Below are 18022 nucleotides of genomic sequence, written 5' to 3' on the forward strand. Positions count from 1 at the left end.
TTGTTTAAAAATGGGTTTTTGTTTGTTTTTGTTTTGTTTTGGCAAATGCTCTTTGAACACATGGAAACAGCCAACCAGCAGGAACCCAAAACTTTTATGCTTTTATAGCAAATGAAACCTGTGGGTAGAATAAAGAAATCAAAGCCAGGAGGCCTAAATTCTCCCTGTTACACCAGCAGTATGATTTAGAAGAAATCACTTAATTCAGATACTACCTTGAATAAAAGATCCACATTTAATTTTGGTATTTTATGGTCTGATAATGATGGTATGAGAATAAAATTAACACATATGAAAGTAGATGATTGTACATGGTAATAAGATATATTAATGAAGATTGCTAGTGCATTAGTAAATTCATTCAATAAATAGTTAAGTGAGCACCTGCTATGTCCCAGGAACCAGCTTGGTACTACAAATAAAAATCCCTGCTTTAAGGAATAATGATAAAGTATCTCTCAAAAAGATTAGAAAATAGTTTCCATCTTGGAATAATGAATAGTATTTAAATACAAATGATGATGAACAAGGTAAATATTTTAATAAATCAAAAGAAAAAGACAAGAGGTAGATATTACATAATCAGGCAAGGAAGCCAGAGGAGGGTAAACATCTGACTATACTTTGTCTATCTCAGAGATGAAGCATGTTGCCTTATCAGCATTGTGGGCCAATTATGTAAATATAGCATAAGGAGATTTATAAATTTATACTTAAGCTTAGAAAAGAATTTTTCAAATGGATTTATTATTTGTTGTCACTATCCCATTTTCCTATCTCTACCTGTCCAGATGGCTTCTTAGCTGGATATGGACTACATGTGTTAGCATGAAGTCATTATGACTTCATTTGTTTTATCAGAGAACCTCTTCACATTTTCCAACATTGTTTAGCAGAACAAAATTGTGTCAGCTGAGAAAAACTTCAGAGAGCTTTAAATTTCTGAATGCCTCAATAGTCATTCCCTATACAGGATATTTGCTTTCCAACAATTATAGCAAATATTCAACTAAAACCAACTTCCTCTTTTGCTGCTGCTCAAACTAAGCCAGTGGATTTTAACAGAGGATGAAGTGAACCATAGGGGCATTTTATAAACATGAGGGGACATTGACAGGCATGAAGATTTGATGGGGTGCTATTGGCATTTACTGGACAGGAGCCAGAGATGCTAGACTTCCTGCAATGTGGCAGATAATCTTACTTGGCAAAGACTCTCCTCATGTACCACACGACTTGCCAGACATTTACGCAGATGAAAAATAAGTTATCATTATCAGAGCCTAAAGCTTCACTTCATGTTTCATATAAATAAAAAATATTTTTGCATGCATAATAAATGCCAAATTTTCCAAGAAGTGACTATTTATTGTTTACATTGAGGGAAGTTTGTATATTAATTTGTTCAGACCTTTTTCAAGAGTTGTTCACCAGTTTGGAAAAATTACACCATCAGTAGCAATACCACTTGGTGTAATAACCAGGTGGGGGCAGTTAGGCAGTCACCATGGAAGGAGTTAGGAAGGTATTGTCCAGGAATTACAGCAGAGAAACAGGGATTGCAGTGAAGGGGTCTTTGTAACAAATGAAGGTGAGACCAAATCCTGGCTCTGCCATCCACTGGCCATATAACCTTGGAAGAGGTCTTTGTCTCTCTCCAAGTTCCACTGTGTAACTGCTTATCTACTCCCGAACCAGCTTTGACCTGGTTTTTCTCTCTGCTCCAGTCTCAAATCACTTTCTCTCCTGGCTTCTGGACCCTGTGTCAATTCTCTTTTTGGCTTTAGCCTCATTTGGGAAAATACCAGAATTTTACACAAGAAATTGAAGTCCCATAGGAGTAGATATAGAGTAAACAGGATGAAAACTAAGTTTTCTATTGTGAACTTTTACCTTAAGAAAACATTAAGTGGTAAAATACCATATTCATCAATTTAAAAAAAGTGAAGCAATACATGTACAAAACTTTTTTAAAAGCTGAAGAACACATGAAAGTGGTCTTATATACCCTAGTCTTCTGTCCCCACATATGGAGAATATTTGCACAGTAGGGGATCATATTAACTTGGTAATAGAAATAACATGTCTCCTGTGAATGAAGGCTGTATATATAAAGAAAATTTCCTCCCCTCTTAGGCAATCAGTGGGAATTTCTAAATTGAGTAATATGCAGTGGAAGATTACAGCTGAAATATGACATGTTCCTTTATCTAAGATTCAAAGAATTTGTATATATAGGAATACAGTTTCACATTTACACCCATATAATTATAGTATAAGTTCCCACTGTAAAGCATCTTGCTAGTGTAAAAATGTGCTGGGTTCATTCATTTCCTAAACATGGATCTATATGTAAATAACACTGCCTTGAACATAGATGCTATTATTTTACTCTGAAGTCAGGGTTATGTGAAGGTCTTACTGGAGGGTGTTCACAGAGAGGATAAAGGATCATTTTTTGGAAACTTCAGGTTTCAAACAGTTTTTCCAAATACCTTCATGGGTTTCCCCAAACACAAAATTCTGTTGCAAAACACTAAGACTTTAGATCTGCATATGTGACACAAAGTGTCAAACAATGGTTTGAATCCTCAGATATTCATGTCAATTTCAGCAGTGGTTCATAAGTAACCACATAGTTACTTCACACACAGGGTACATGTACCATAGGCTTAGCCTTTATCCATGAATCTTTTCTCCCCATGTTTTCTAGAGGAATATAATACTTATTATTCTAAGACAAGGCATCTCAGACATATTTAGGAGGCAGAGATCCAGAACCTATGATCTTATTTGCAGAACTCATGCCCTTTGTAAAATACTTTTAAGAATACAAATCAGTGTGTTTTTATTTCATCTATACAACTATTTTTATATATTTTTACTAGCAATAAGAAATCCATCTTATGCTATTTATATACCATGTGACCTCACAACCACCAGCTCACACATCTTAAAATAAAATAAAACACCTGCCCAACTGTTGAACCAAGAACAAATGATTGGTTTTGAGTTTACCTATTGATATGAATTTGCAATTTCATTTTCTTCTGTCATGTACTGGCAACCTTTAGCAGAAAACTGGTGTCTGCAGCCAAAGACTTGTAAAAAGTTACTGGAGAACAATTCGAATTGAGGAAATGCTATCCATTTTATTTTTCTCTTCAAACAGGGTAAAGGCACTCTTTCTTCAATTTTACATCCTCCCCCTCTCCATCTGATGCAGCACTAGCGCCCCATGAGAAGCGCTGTACTAAAGGAGTATGAAAGAGAGTTATCAGAAACCTAAACATGAGCCCTACCCGTGGCTTCAGGCATAAATATGACGGCGTGGAGCCCAGCCACGCTCAGTGTGGAAGCACAGCGAGGCACGGGGAGGGGGGCGCCCTCAGCTCTGCCATCTCTTCCTCTCTGGGTACCGTACACAGGACAAACTTGATCAGTGGTAGCTACTCTTAGCATTACTCATTATTGGTGTTGACAACAGACAGCAATGAGGTGTGCAGGTCACTGAGGAGTGGGTTAGCTATTCTTGAGAAGTCCCATGATACCATCTACATACATGAAGCTGCATTCATTATTCTCCTGACAACTTAAAGAATAAGCAAATTTAAATAGACAAATTAAATTGAAGTTGGTTCGCAGCTTTCCTCCTCATAGGCAAATGAGAGAACAGAAGAAACTGGGAGGCTTCCAAGGATATTAAGGCCCCTGAGCTTCAAGTTATGCCTTCTGTAAGAGAAGGACACCTCTAACCTTCATTAGGAACAGAAGGGAGCCCCTGGGGTGGATAATACTGGGTCTGAAATTACACTGTGTCATTTGTTTGAGCCCCTGGATGTTAGAAGAGGTGAGAAACCAGATGTTTGAGGCAGAATGAGAAAAGTCATGCAGTTAGGAAACAGAACTCTTTCTAAGACCTTTGGCCACATGTAGATTATTAGTGTGCAGTAGAAGAAAGACACGATGGACATTTTTATGTGCTTGTAGTGTTCTCTAGCTGTTTATTATTCTTAGTTTTGCTGTAGTTCTGTGTTCATGTTAGTTTCTCCCTTAGTTTTCAGAGTAAATGCTTTTGCGATTCAGAGCCAGTCATAATCCATAGTGATACTGTTTGCTATCATGTACCACGTGGTACCCATTTGTGTTAAGTACTCTGTGTATAGGATCTCATTTCATCCTTTTTTGGATGTATTATTATCTGCTCTTTGCAGAGGAGGATACAGATGCCTGTAGCGGTCAGGCAATGGCCCAGAGTCACACAGCTACAGAGGGGGAGAAGCACGGCCGAGGTTCAGGTCTGCCCGGCTCCTGCCCCACTACACCTCATCATTCACTGAAAAATACTGAACACTACTATTTACAAGGCCATTAGATGGATACTCCGTAATAATTTAAACGTGTGTCCAACATGTTCCTTGCTCCTCTGGAATTTATTCTTCTGATGGGACTGTAGTATCTGTGAATATGGGAAAAAAAGTATGTAATGCATGACAGAATGGGACAAGAATCAAAGGAATAGTTCTGTCAAGAGCTAGAAGAACTCTGGGAAGAATTACTTCTGCTGAATAGGAAAACATCACAGAAGGGGAGAGGTATGGACAGGTAGGAGAAATGGGATTTAAAGCAGAGAATACGGAGGGCAGTCACTAACTTACTCTCTCATGAATGTATTCACTCAACAAATGCATATTAACTGTCTGCTGTGGCCTGATGGATCTGAGTGTACTTTCCTGGCAAGCATCACAATGCCGGGACAGACCCGGGGTAGGCATGGTCATGACTGAGGCCGAGATGGCCTCGGTGTGCAGCGTGGGCTGGAGCCACGGGGGCAGGGAGGCCAGGCTGGAGGGACGGCCTTGAATCCAGGCCAGGGAGTAGAATACAGTCTAGGTATGCATATGGAGCCATTTATTTGTCCTTAATGATCAATAATTAGATTAACTACAGGACACTTGAGGAGTTTCTTGTTTTAATTTGTATGTGTGTGTATGGGTGGTTTGCCTTTTTTTAATTTATAGGAGTTCTTTCTAGATTCCAGATGAAAGTTCTTTTCTACCTTTATGTATTACAAATATATTCTCTCAGACTATGATTTATCTTTTTCACTTCCTGGAGGGTGAATTTTATGAATAGAGGTTTTTAATTTTAATGAAATCCAATTTATTGATCTTTTTTACTTAATGACTTTGTGTCCTCTATTATCTTGAGCTCATGACAATGTTAGGCTATTTTTTTTCTCCTGTATTTTACCTCTCGTATTTATGATCCCCCTTAAATTAACTTTTGTATATGGTATGCAAAAGGGTTCAAGGTTCAGTCCTTTTCCACTTGGTTATCCAACAGACCCTGCGCTATTTGCTGAAAATATAGCATTTCCCCCCTGAATGACAGCAGGGCCTTTAAGTCATGTGACTAGTGTGTTTCGGTCTCTGTTCTGTCCTATTAGTCTGTTTGTCTATCCTTATGTCATTACGACACTGTCTTAACTAGGGTAACTTTATAGTAGAGTACAGGTCTTCCAATCTGTTCTTTGTCAATATTATTGTGGCTATTCTAGTTTCTTTGATTTCCATGAATTTTTAGAATTACCTCGTCAATTAAAAAAAAACACACTAGCTTAGATTTTGACTGGCATTGCCCTGAATTTACAGATCACTTTGAAAAGAATGGAATCCCTATACTCTTCCTTTCTTGTAATATCCTTATCAGGTTTTGGCAGGAAAGTTATGTTGGTCTCATAAAACAAGTTGGTTAAGTGTTTTCTCTTTTTCCATTATCTGAAAAAATTTGTGCAAGACTGGCATTATTCCTTCCTTATATCCTGGGTAGAATTTACTGGGGAAACATTCTGGTTCTGGACTTTTCTTTCTGGGAAGTTTTAAAATTCAGTTTCTTTAGCAGTTACAGGACTGGTCATATTTTCTATGTGTTCTTTGTCAGTTTTTGGTAAGCTGTGTTTTTAACAAAAATTTTTGAAAATATTCTAATATCTTTTTAATACTTGTGGAACCCATAGTGTCATCTCCCTTTTCATTACTGATATTGCTTATTTGCCTCTTCATTAATTTTATCAATCTTTTTAAAGAACCAACTGTGGCCTTTGATTCCCTTTGGTATATGATTATTTGTATATTTTCTCTTTGTTATACATTCTTTTTACTTCCCTGGGGCTCAGTTTGCCGTTCTTTTTGTGAATACTTGAGATGGATGCTTAGAAATCGTTTTGTGCCCTGTTTTTATCTTCTAAGATGAACAGCTACGGCTGTATGTTTCCCAGTAAGCATGGTTTTAGCCTCATTCCATAAATTTTAATCTGTAGGATTTTCATTGTCATTTATTTCAATATACTTTAAAGATGTTCATATTTTTAGATAGCTATTGCTTAATTTCTAAACATATGAAGACTTTCAGGTTATTTTTTTGTTCATGATTTTTAGCTAAATTCCTCTGTGGTCAGGGAACTGAATAATTTAAGTTATTTGAAATTTATCTCATGGCCAGCATGTGGTCTGTATTTTGTAAAACTTGTATGTATTTTTGAAAAGAGTGTGTACTCTGACTTTGTTGAGGTTAGCGTTTTAAATGTCTCAGTTAGATTAATTATAATAATTGTGTTATTCAAATCATCTGTATTATTACTGATTTTTTTCCTGCTTACTATAAAAATTAGAGAGAAGTATATTAGTTCATCATTTTTGATTGCAGGTTTTAACATTCCCACCAACAGTGCAGGAGGGTCCCCTTTTCTCCACATCCTCACCAACACTTGCTCACTCTTGTCTCGTTGATAAAAGCCATTTATCAAAAGAAATGTGAGGTGATATCTCATTGTGGCTTTGATAAGCATTTCTCTGAGACCAGTGATGTTGAGAACCTTTCTGTGGACCGACCTAAAATAACCTGTTGGCCATTCGTATGCTTTCTTTGGGAAAATGTGTATTTACCCATTCTATTACATCTACCCATTTTTTAATCAAATTATTTGGTTTTCTTTTTGCTATTGAAGTGGGTGAGTTTCTTCTATCTGTTATTCCGTCTTGTTTCTGTCTTTCTTGAAACAAGGCACCTGTCTTGTTTCCTCATATTTCTGAGTAGTCTTGATTAGGTACTATAGTTTATGAAAAAAATATAGATATAATTTAGGTTTAAAGTGATATCGTATTCCTTCAGATAACATACTAGGTGGCTAGGAACACTAGAAAGTCCATATTAACTTAATCAATTCAAGCAGGAAATAAGACACTGTGAAGCTGGGTTTCAGTCTCTGCGAAGGCCAATCTATTCCTGCTTTATTCTTACTCCCGGGATATGACTTAAAGATTCCAACCCAGTGTCTGGAGGGAGATGCTACTGGGGCTTCTTCTCTTTGTTGGGCCTTGAACTCTAATTCTTGTTCTCCAACTCCATAAATCTGTAAAATCTCCGGTTCACTCTCTCAACCAACTCTTCCTAAAATAACCCAACAAATTCAGGGTAAATCTGGCAGTAGAGATGGGTTTTCCTCATCTCTACTTCTTTGTTGTTCTTGTTCTCTGGATCTTGGAATCACCTGATTGACTTGAAAGCTTTCTGGTGTCTTTAGTTCTATTACATTTTTCCAGCTTTTCTAGTTCTTTCTAGTAAGAGAGTTTTCCAAATTACCTGGGCAGGCATTACTAAAACCTTATCCTTCCACTGTTTAAACAAAATATCTGTGTGCCTTTGGGTTCCACTGTTTACTGTATTGATGTCTTCAATCTATGAAAGAAATACTCTCTTTAGTATTATGCTTACACAAAAGGGCTGGTCCTTTGTTATAGGTTCCATGACCAATTTAAGGTGAAATTCAGATTTACTTTGCTACTTGCCAGTTTTTATTTGGCCTCATTATCTAGTTCTTTTATAGCTACTTCACTCTCCTCTTCCTGCTCTCACAGAGTGTACTATGCAAATTAAATGAGAAAATGCTTTTGAAAGGTCTCTGTAAATGTTTAAAGAATGATACAAGTACAAAGTGGTTTTACTAGTCTAGACTCACAATCATTTATCTTGTAAAAACCTTATACTCATAGATTAGTGCCTCTGCGAAAGTTCTGGAGGCCTTCTCTGCAGAAGGGGTGCTCTGCACTGAGTGACGACAACTGACCTCATCAGATCTCCTGGGAAAAAGGATCACAATGTAAATAAAGGGAAATGGTTCATCTGCGCATGAAACATGTATGATTAAGTAACTTGTCAAAATCATAGAGCTTGTGCTTCATAGAAAACGTAAGGCTAGTAGACGGCAGCAGGGACTGAACCCAGGGCCCTGTGAATCCGAACCCCATGGTATGAAACAAAAGTAGTGAGGCAGTGGAAATCTAGAGGCTGCAGACTTACATTCAAAGGCAAACTGTCTGTCAAAGGTTTGAAAATCAAAATGAAAAACTCTCAATTCTGAGCTACTTTGATAGCGTATTCCTCCCTCCATCCCTCCCTTCCTTCCTTCTATGGCCAAATATCTTTGTGGGGGGAAAAGGCTATACTACCCTCATGTCCTTACTGCTCATTCACAGTAAATCCGCTGTGATATGATTCGTTCCCTCATGGATAAACCACACCTCTGCTTAGGGGTCTCAACGACCTCCTAGTAAATCCACCCAATGGCTTTAATCCTCTGTTTCCTTTCTGGAGCATTTGGCAAGATTGACCATTCTTCTGTTTGAAATGTCTTTCTCTGTTTTTGTATGATATCATTTTCTACTATCCTCTTTCCCTCCAAATTCCTGTCCAACCCCCCTTTTGCCTCTTATTCTCCAAATTCAAAGGATTTCCTTTGCCAGTCCTTGGCCCTTCATGTGTTTGTTTTTTCCATTTCCTATTTCCTGCAGCAATTTCACTCTTTTTTTCATATCTGCAGCTATTCGATCTTTGTGACTCTCAGATCCCTTTATACTTTCCACTTAGACTCTAATACAGCAATTGGGTCTGCCTACTACAGGTCTCAAATGTTTTCCAACACTACTAAGCTACCCTAACTGTTAGGGACCTTCCCGGTGGAGAAATGCTCAGCCTAGTCCTAGAATTAATGAGAATTCAGGCTGGCAGGAGAAATCACCTACCTTCCCTGGGAATAAACAGTCCAGAAATAATGTCATCTTTCGACTTCCCGAGGTCTCTGAAATGAACAGAGCCCTGAACAGGCTGACAGCACAATATTTCAGTCACTCACGGCAACACCACAAAGCCCACCCTGTAGGGCACCTCAGCTGGTCCTTCTGCCTAGGTCTGTGGTGCCCAGTTTTTCTGCCAGTTCACCAAGGGTGGAATGGGAAGTATCCTTGTTAAAGGTCCAACTTGTACCTTAGGAAAGCTGGTAACTAGCAGTGGGACAGAACTGGCTTAAATTAGTCCTATTAGCCTAAATCCATCCTTTTCCTGGTTAGCTCAGTTTTACTCTCAACTTCTCTCTCTGGGACCTGAAAGGTCTTCTCTGTTGCTAGTCTTCCCCTACTTCCCCTACGGTCCATGGTCCATGCTGTGAGGATCACCTTTGTATGTCATGGTACTCCCCCTCCCCCCACGACCTGGTCTGAGTTTGAAGCACCCTGGTCTAGGATTAGCCCTCCCGGGAGCTTATCTTTGACATTCTGACCTTTATAAGAATGTCACCACCATTAATTCTACCATGATTAAGCACACCTCACACCTTGCTTGACCCTCCCTTAAGCCCTCCCTTTAATAGCACAGCAATGTTAGGACATTATAATTAAGCTTGGTAGGCCAGAACCTTGATGTCTTCTCCTGGTATCACCTCCCAGACACTCAATCTCCAAATCACTTCCTCATCTTTGACAAATCTTCCATCTTTATTATCCTAAAATAAACCGTCTTGCAGGTCATTTTACTCTATCTTCATGACAACTCCCCTCTATTTTCTCCACTACCCAGCTAAAAAAAATATTCAGTTTTATCTCATTACTTGTCTTTACCTATCGAATGTTCCAACCAAATTAATCTGTGTGGTATCTTTGTATGTGCCTCTTGCTTCCACACATTCATGCCTTTGTTCTGACTCTTCCCATTGAGAACAACAACCTTCCCAACACTGCTTCTGCCTCTAAAAATATATTCGTTCTTCAAGACCAATTTTCTCAGTTATAAAATGGAATTAGTATCTATTTCATATGGGGTTAAATAAAATAATGTGAGTAGAGCATTTTAAATGGTAATCACTATTATTTTTATTTTGAGTATTATTTCCCTTATCTTTCATAAAATATATTTCGATTTCGATTCTCTCCAAACTAGAAATGATTTCTTTTGCTCCTGAGACTCTCCATGGGGTACATTATCCATTCCTGTCCCCTGGCATCCTCACTTCCTACATTACGTTATATTACAGTTATTCGGCACATGCTTTATCCAGTCATAACAGACCCTATACTCCCTGAGGTCAGGGGTCAAGACTTGGGCATCCTGGTTCCTTCCTACATGCATAGACCAGATTCCTTGCAAGTATTTGCATTTGGGTTGAACCAAAATTACCACCAGGGTAATTATGGCTTGATCACAATCTTTACTCACAAATTACATCTTGATGAAATTAGAAATTAACAAATCCCATTATACCTACACATTGCACAGCAAATCATTCATCTGAAGGGTGATTACCTGGCTCTTTCTGAGGGGTGCTGGGGGGCTCTGGGAGACAAGAAAGGCCCTGAAGGAGGCAGTGTTGCTGCTCAGAAATGAGAAAGAGGGAAGAATTTTTGTCCCTATTGAACTTTTTCAATTCTAATTCAAATTTATCAAATTCTTTTGGTTAGAAGATACACTATTATTTTATCAACTCCCAAGAAAAAAGTCCAAGATAGGGAATCTAAAAAGAGACCCTGGCAGAAAGCAGGGATCCCCAGGGGACAGCTTACATTTCTCAACCTTAGCACTGGAAGGAGAAAGAAAAGAAAAATCTCCCTTGAGATTCTGAACTGCAGCCATTATTCACAATCAGTATGAAGTTTGAATTCATACCACACCATGTGATGCAAAAACCTCAGGAAGAGAATTTAAGTTACAGTGGTCTCAGGTCAGTAGTAGCCCTAGGTAACTGCTGGAAATAAATGTTTATATGATAAATTCAGTCCAGGCAGCACCAAGGCTATAAGATGCCATTGACCATATGATGCATCCCAATTTCAGAGGTGTTAAATTGTGAAAAAATTTCATCTTAGAATTGATGCAGTATGTTGCTTCTATTAAATATGAAGAAGATCTGCAAATACCTCAGTGAGGGAGATAGAAAGTAAAAACAAACGTCTCTTTCTATGACATTGTGACCTGGACCAATTGCTTCTTTCAGGAGACCAGTTAGGAAGTACTCTCCGCATTCAGAAACTAGATTCTACAAGGGCGGGGCATTTCAGGGGCTGTGCTGGTCTCGCTGTCCTGTCTCACCGAGCCTGTGGTGGGGGACTACCTGGGGGTGGGGAGGAGATGGCGGAACCCCGCTCTCCAGTCCCAGGGTATGAGTCCTCTACCTGCCGGTGCCTGCACTTCACTCCACTGAGAGGCTTCTTGCTTGAGCTGCCCTGCTGCCCACCTGCTTGATTGCCATCCTTCCCCATCCCACAAGCACTACAGGAAGCAGGTCATTCATACAAGCAGCATTGTACATTATGGGGCACACATAAGCACACATGTGCACATATGCACACACACACACACACACACACACACACCTTGGACACACAAAGATTGGCCGTTCATTTTTATACTGCTGTGAATAAATCTAAATGCCTAAAGTGTGGTGTTGCCTTAAATGGGAGTTTAAGGGACATGAGAAAGGGGGAGGAAAGGTGATTCAGGCACATGTAAAAGTAGGTCTGTGTAAAACACTGCAGTGGTGGTCTCTGGGCAAGCAGAGTTCGTTTGGGGATTTAGGTACCTGAACGTTTAGAAAGCAGTGAATACCAACTTTCACTGTGAGAATGTGCCAAAAACAAATGACTCAACTTAATAGTTTTTTTTCCTGGACCCTGGTGAGGGCAGGTAACCAGACGGAAATAGAATACGCTTTCAGTGTGACTTGAGATACTGAGCACACAATGTATTACATGCATATGTGAATCGGTGCGATGCAAAATCATGTAAATCAGAGAGCTGTTTAACACCAGACTCGTCGCTGATATAAAAGACTCGCTACCATTAGTGTAGACTAGAGCAAATTCAGACTGTGCACAAATAATGAACAATTGCCCCAGGTGTCACTTGTCAAGTCAGCACTAGAGTATTGTGTGCAGTCTGTTAGTACACAACAGTATGTGTTCCTGGAATTCCCTAAAGCAAAATAATAAAAACGCTCTTCAAAGATCTGCCTCAGAAATATTTGTCAAACTCACTAATGAAGCAATCAAGCTCAAACCTCTGACTTAATCAGCGAAGGGAAATATCTAAATAAGCCAAACTCAGTTTTTGAAAGCATTTTGATGTTTACAAATTATGATATGAGATATATAAATGGATTCAAACAATAAAACTAAAACGAACTGTCCTCCTAAAGGAGGAGTAATTACATATTTTAGTTTCAAAGTGTTTCTTTCTTGGCCTGAGAGCCTGTCTGTCAAGTGAAATAGAAACTCCTTAGCTTCATGATTTGGCCTAAAATGACTTTCCACCATCATCTCTGGCTTTTACTCTCCGTGAGCCCCATGCTCTAACCACTGCAGGCTACCAGACATTTCTCAATGCTGCCCAGCCTTCATTTGTTTGTTTGTTTATTTTAATTTATATTTAACTGCATTTTGTTGTGGCGAGAACACTTAAAATGATATCTACTGCCTTAATAGACTATTAATTGTACAATAGTGTGTTGTTCACTATAGGTACAATATTGAAGTGCAGATCTCTAGAACTTACTCCCCTTGCTTAGCTGAAACTTTATGCTTGCATTGGTAACTCCCCATCTCCAATCCGCGCCTGCTTGCACGAATGACCTGCCTCCCGCTCTGCTCTGTGACATGGGAAAAGGAGGACAATCAGGCAGAGCTGACAGGCCCTAAGTGAGCACTTCGGCCACAGCCGCTCTACAGCCAGTCTGTTCTGACTGCTTGGTGTTTGCTCACCATGTAGTTAGTAAACGTTCTGGATACACGCCTGGTTACAGGTATTATTTCAGATCTATCTCTAACATGATGCTATGACGTGAAGGACAGGGCTGTGTAGTGTATCTTATTCCCCCTCACACCTCCAGGGACTGACATAATGCCTGCTTATATAGGTGTGCCCTGTATGTTTGTTGAAATGAACAAAATATAGGCAATCAGTCTTTACAGTAATTCTTTGAAAAACAGCATTACTTTTATTTAAATAATTACTTTGAATAATTATGAAGTTTGCCTGATTTATACCAAAATGATCATCACCTTCTTGGATGATAGAAGCTACACTGTGGATTTGATGAGTTCAGGGGCCAGATATGACAGGTGGTTTGCTGATGAAATACCAAAGCAACCAGGTAATGCTCTTGGTAGGTCAATTGTCAAGACTGGTAAAATAATCATAGTTATTTTATTTCTCTGACCTTCTGAACCTCTAAGATCTAGGAAAGGTGATTTTGAGACAAAAGGAAGTATTCAACTCCAAAGAATATACCTATAAGCCACAAAATTTAGTAATACAGCCAAGAAAACAAAAATTGTTCCAGATATATTGCTCTTTTGATTAAGTTCTATCATCCTAGGCAACTAATTCTAATATGGAAAATTAATAGATAGGAATAATTGATATTATGGAGGGTTAAATCTAGGTTAGAGAATGTATTTAGTTTTACTTCCCCCAACTTCCTCTCCTCCACTTCTGTCCTTCCTCAGCCACACGAAAGGATAAAAACCTGGCATCATGAGTCCTATAGCCAACAAGAAAGGAATGTTTCCTTACTGAGGAACAAGAAGAATATATATGGTAGCTCCATAAGCACTTTCAGGATCGAATGAACAAGGATTCTAGAGTGGCCAGAAGGAGACCTCTAGGCAGGAGCTTCGTGTGATTTCCTTCTTTCACCTTCAAATACTGTCTGCTTCACATTTTTCTGCACATCTAAATAGCCCAGACCAAATATCTGTGTCAACAGGGGATGGTCAAGCTGATGTGCAGTTTCCTTCCAAACATATGATTTTATAATTTAACAATTAAATCAACTTTTATTTTCACATCTGTTCATCAGTAAATTGCATGTGAAGACATAACTCACTTTAAAGGAAGCTGTCTTCAAACACAGTCTTGCTCAGAAACCTGTAAAGAAGCACACCAAACACTTACAGAGAAGATTCTATAATTAAAAATTATCTCACTGTCAGTTTCAGTAGGCAACAGGAATGAACTGAAGATAATCTGCATAATTCTGAAAGATTTCTCTGGACCCTTGTTCCTGCTCTGTGCCCCACCCTGGGCCCCACAAAGTAGCAGTTTCGCCTCTGTAGTGGATATTGTTGGCACAGAGGCTGCAGGTAACCTGACCTCCTTGTCCTTGGAACTAAGCTCCTTTGTTTGACTTTGTGGCTTTACCTCTTCGGAATGAACAGATATACAGATTTGGGCAGTTCTCCAAATTCAGAGCTGAAATAGATGTTGTATATGAATATAGCATTAGCTGAAGACTTAAAAGTGAATCTGACGAACTATGGAAGGGCCCTGAATCAGGATTATATTATAGACAAGCCACTCAATCAATACACAGAAAAACCAAGGTAGCTCCTGAAGAGGCCCGAGGCAGAGGCTCTCGGAAGTGAGTTCTAAAGGCTAAAACTTGCTACATGTGCTGAACATTCCATTAATCACATCCCTTTAGAAGGTAAGGGGCTGCTGAGATTCTGTGGTAATTATTCTTTAAATGACCCAATAAATGAATTCCAACTAAATAGGATAGATCAATGGGGTACTTAGGATGTTCAATAGGTTAACAAATGACTTCTTAAACTCTTGGCTAGTAGCAAATCAGTTTGGTGGCATTCTGTTACTTGAAACGTCCTTGCAGTAGCACAGGGGCCGACGGAAAGGAAGGGTGTGTTGGAGTCACCTGGGATGATGTGTAGCTAAGAATCCTCCTGACTGACGCAGACAGCGCAAGGACACACTTTGAGGAATACTCCAGAGTTTCTCTAAAGGAAATCAAAGTGGCAGAGACCCTCTTCAAAATTTATGTTCCCCAAGAGAGCTCCTTGCTTATGCTAGCTTTCTAGAATTTGTTCCTATGCCAGGAACTGTTTGCAGTACTTTCCATATATTAATTTACATGACCTCACAACAATCCCGTGAAGTATGAACTATGATTATCCCACTTTACAGATGAAGAAATGGAGGCCCAGAGAGTAGGGAAGTGTAATGTTGTAATAATATTATTATGTAAAAATATAATAAATAATATTTGGTCTTTGTCCCCATTCTGGTACAGAGCTCATGAAACCCTTGGAATATTCTAGTCAGAGAGCAAAAAAGGTGTCTTTTGTGTGGTAATTAAGTAGCCGTGGAAACACCTAAGTAAACAAAGGATGGGGGCTGGTTGCCAGGGAAGCAAGGTTAGCAGCTTGGACCTTTCAGGGCCACCCACCAGACCTCCAGGGAGGGAGAGGGGCTGGGAGCTGAGTTCCGTCCCCAGGGGCCAGTGGTTTAATCAGTCACGCCCATGTAATGAAGCTTCCATAAAAACCCAAAAGGATGAGGTTTAAAGAGCTTCCGGGTTCGAGAACATGTGGACGTTTGGGGGGAGTGTCACGGAAGCTCCGTGCGCTTTCTCCATACCTTTTCTATGCATCTCTGCCATCTGCCTGTTCCTGTGTGTATGTCCTTTTATAATAAACTGGCAATTTAGAAAGTAAAATGTTACTCAGTTCTGTGAGCAGCTTTGGCAAATTAATCAAACCCAAGGAAGAGGTCATTAGAACCTCCAATCTATAGCTGGTCAGTCAGAAGTAGTGGGACTGAAATCTGAAGGTGGTGGGGAGTGTGGGGGCTAGTCTTATAAAACTGAATGTTTGACCTGTGGGATCTGATGATATCTCTGGGTAAATAGGGTCAGAATTGATTTGAATTGTAGGACACCCGGCTGGTATTAAGAGAATTGTTTGGTGGTGTTGGGAAGAACTCACACGCATTGTAATTGGGTTACAGAATCATTAGGAGGCATTCAGCCAGACTGGAAGCAGAGACAAGCCAAGCAGAGGTTTTTCTTGCCTAGTCTTAGGGCAATTATCTCCTTTGCTTTTAATTGTAAAATAGAAATACTTGCTTGGAGAAATTGAAAGGGGTTCAAATAAGGCAAATTGTTTTTGGGAAAATCACTTCATTGCCTCTATTTTTCAGACTGTCCTAGAAATTCTGGGACAAATAATAATTTACAACTTTCTTTCATTTGACAAACATTTACTAGAAGTCCACCATATGCCCAATGACTGTGTTAGGCACCAGGAATATAACAAGACACATTGTTGTGCCCAGGAAGCTCACAGTGTAGTGGATTTCTTAAAATCTGCCTCCCTGAAGATTTAAGTTAACTGTGCCCCTCAGAGTTTGAAGAAAAAGGTCATTGCACTCTATCTACAGGGGCCAGGGATACTTTCCCACCATCATACTTATTACAGTTTAATTAAATCTGTTAAATCAGTTGGTTATTGTCTATTTCCTGTGTTAGACTCTAAGCTCCATAAAGACTGTTTTTATTCATTTGTTTGTTTAATTCATACTGAATGGTTGAAACTGAAAGCTTTCCCCCTAAGATCAGTTCCCTATAAAACAAGGATGTCCACTCCTGCCACTTATATTTAACATTGTACTGGAAACACTGTCCAAGGTAATTAGGCAAGCAAAAGAAATAAAAGGCATCCAGACGGGAAAGGAAAAGGTAAAACTAATCTCTACTTGCAAATGACATGATCCTATAGATAGAAAACCCTAAGGAATCACTAAAAACTATTAGATAAACAAGTTCAGAAGACTACAGCATAAATGATCAATATACAAAACTCACTTGTGTTTCTATACATTTGTATGAGCTACCCAAAAATGAAATTAAGAAAAATTCCATTTACAATAGCATTAAAGAATAAAATCTTTTTAAAATACAGCAATTTAAATCCGGTATTTAAATAATACTGCATCCATATTCTTATAGGCACAGTTATGTGGGGAAGCATATCTGTATTTGATTTACATAATTATTTTAATAGTTTTTACTAATTATAGAATTTCAGACTTAGAAGATACCTTGAAATGCTGACTGAAATACATACTAACCCCACAACTGTAAAACTTTGTCACATAATACATAATGTTACTTAAATAACATAACAAAATATTTTAAGATATCTTTAGTTAATATAGGGACACCTTATTTTTACCCTTTTTAATCCCCTTGATCCAATTTGTTACTGAGTCATGTATCTCATTCTTAAATGTGCCCTACATTTACTCTCTTTTTCATTCCCAGTGGTTAACTGGAGTCCCTTGTCCTTACGAGCTTAAACCTGGGTTCGTGAGCTCGCCTCTGCTAGCACAGGACGCCGGAGTGCAGACATCTGAGGCGAGGTGTGTGTGGCAGGAGGCTGGTGAGGCTGGAGCAGAGGGAGCACAGCGGGGAGGGCTGATGGAGAGCCCAGCTCCTTCGGGTCCGGCCGCTCTTGGAAAGGACGTTGGATTTTACTCTGAGAGAGAAGGAAAACCCTTGGAGGGCCTTGAGGTCAGCCTTGACAAGATCTGCTTCGTGTTGTAATAAGGCCACTTTGGCTGCTAGATTGGTAAGAGCTTGGCGGAGATTAGGAAGCAGGAAAATCAGAGAGGAGGGGACTGTTGCCAGCCTCCAGGGAGAGCTGATGGCTCTGGGCACAACCGTGTGCAGCAGCAGAGGTGAGGAGATGCAGTCAGATTCTAGATACACTGTGAAGGAAATGCTCCCAGAATTCGCTGGCAGATTAGATGTGAGGTGTAAAAGGGGACAAGATAGCCCCAGGGATTGAGGCCTGAGCAACTGCAGTAATTAAACTGCCAGTTTTCTAATAAATAGATGGAT

At 39.3% G+C, this 18022-nt stretch overlaps 1 protein-coding gene across 3 annotated transcripts in view; it reads right to left on the bottom strand.

Moving 5' to 3' along the window:
• LMNTD1 (lamin tail domain containing 1) overlaps positions 1-18022 on the bottom strand; it is a 342775-nt gene that overhangs the window by 44634 nt on the left and 280119 nt on the right. The gene's annotated exons all lie outside the window — the stretch shown is intronic.

This window comes from Manis pentadactyla, chromosome 14 (assembly GCF_030020395.1).
Source record: "Manis pentadactyla isolate mManPen7 chromosome 14, mManPen7.hap1, whole genome shotgun sequence".
Lineage (NCBI taxonomy): Eukaryota > Metazoa > Chordata > Mammalia > Pholidota > Manidae > Manis > Manis pentadactyla.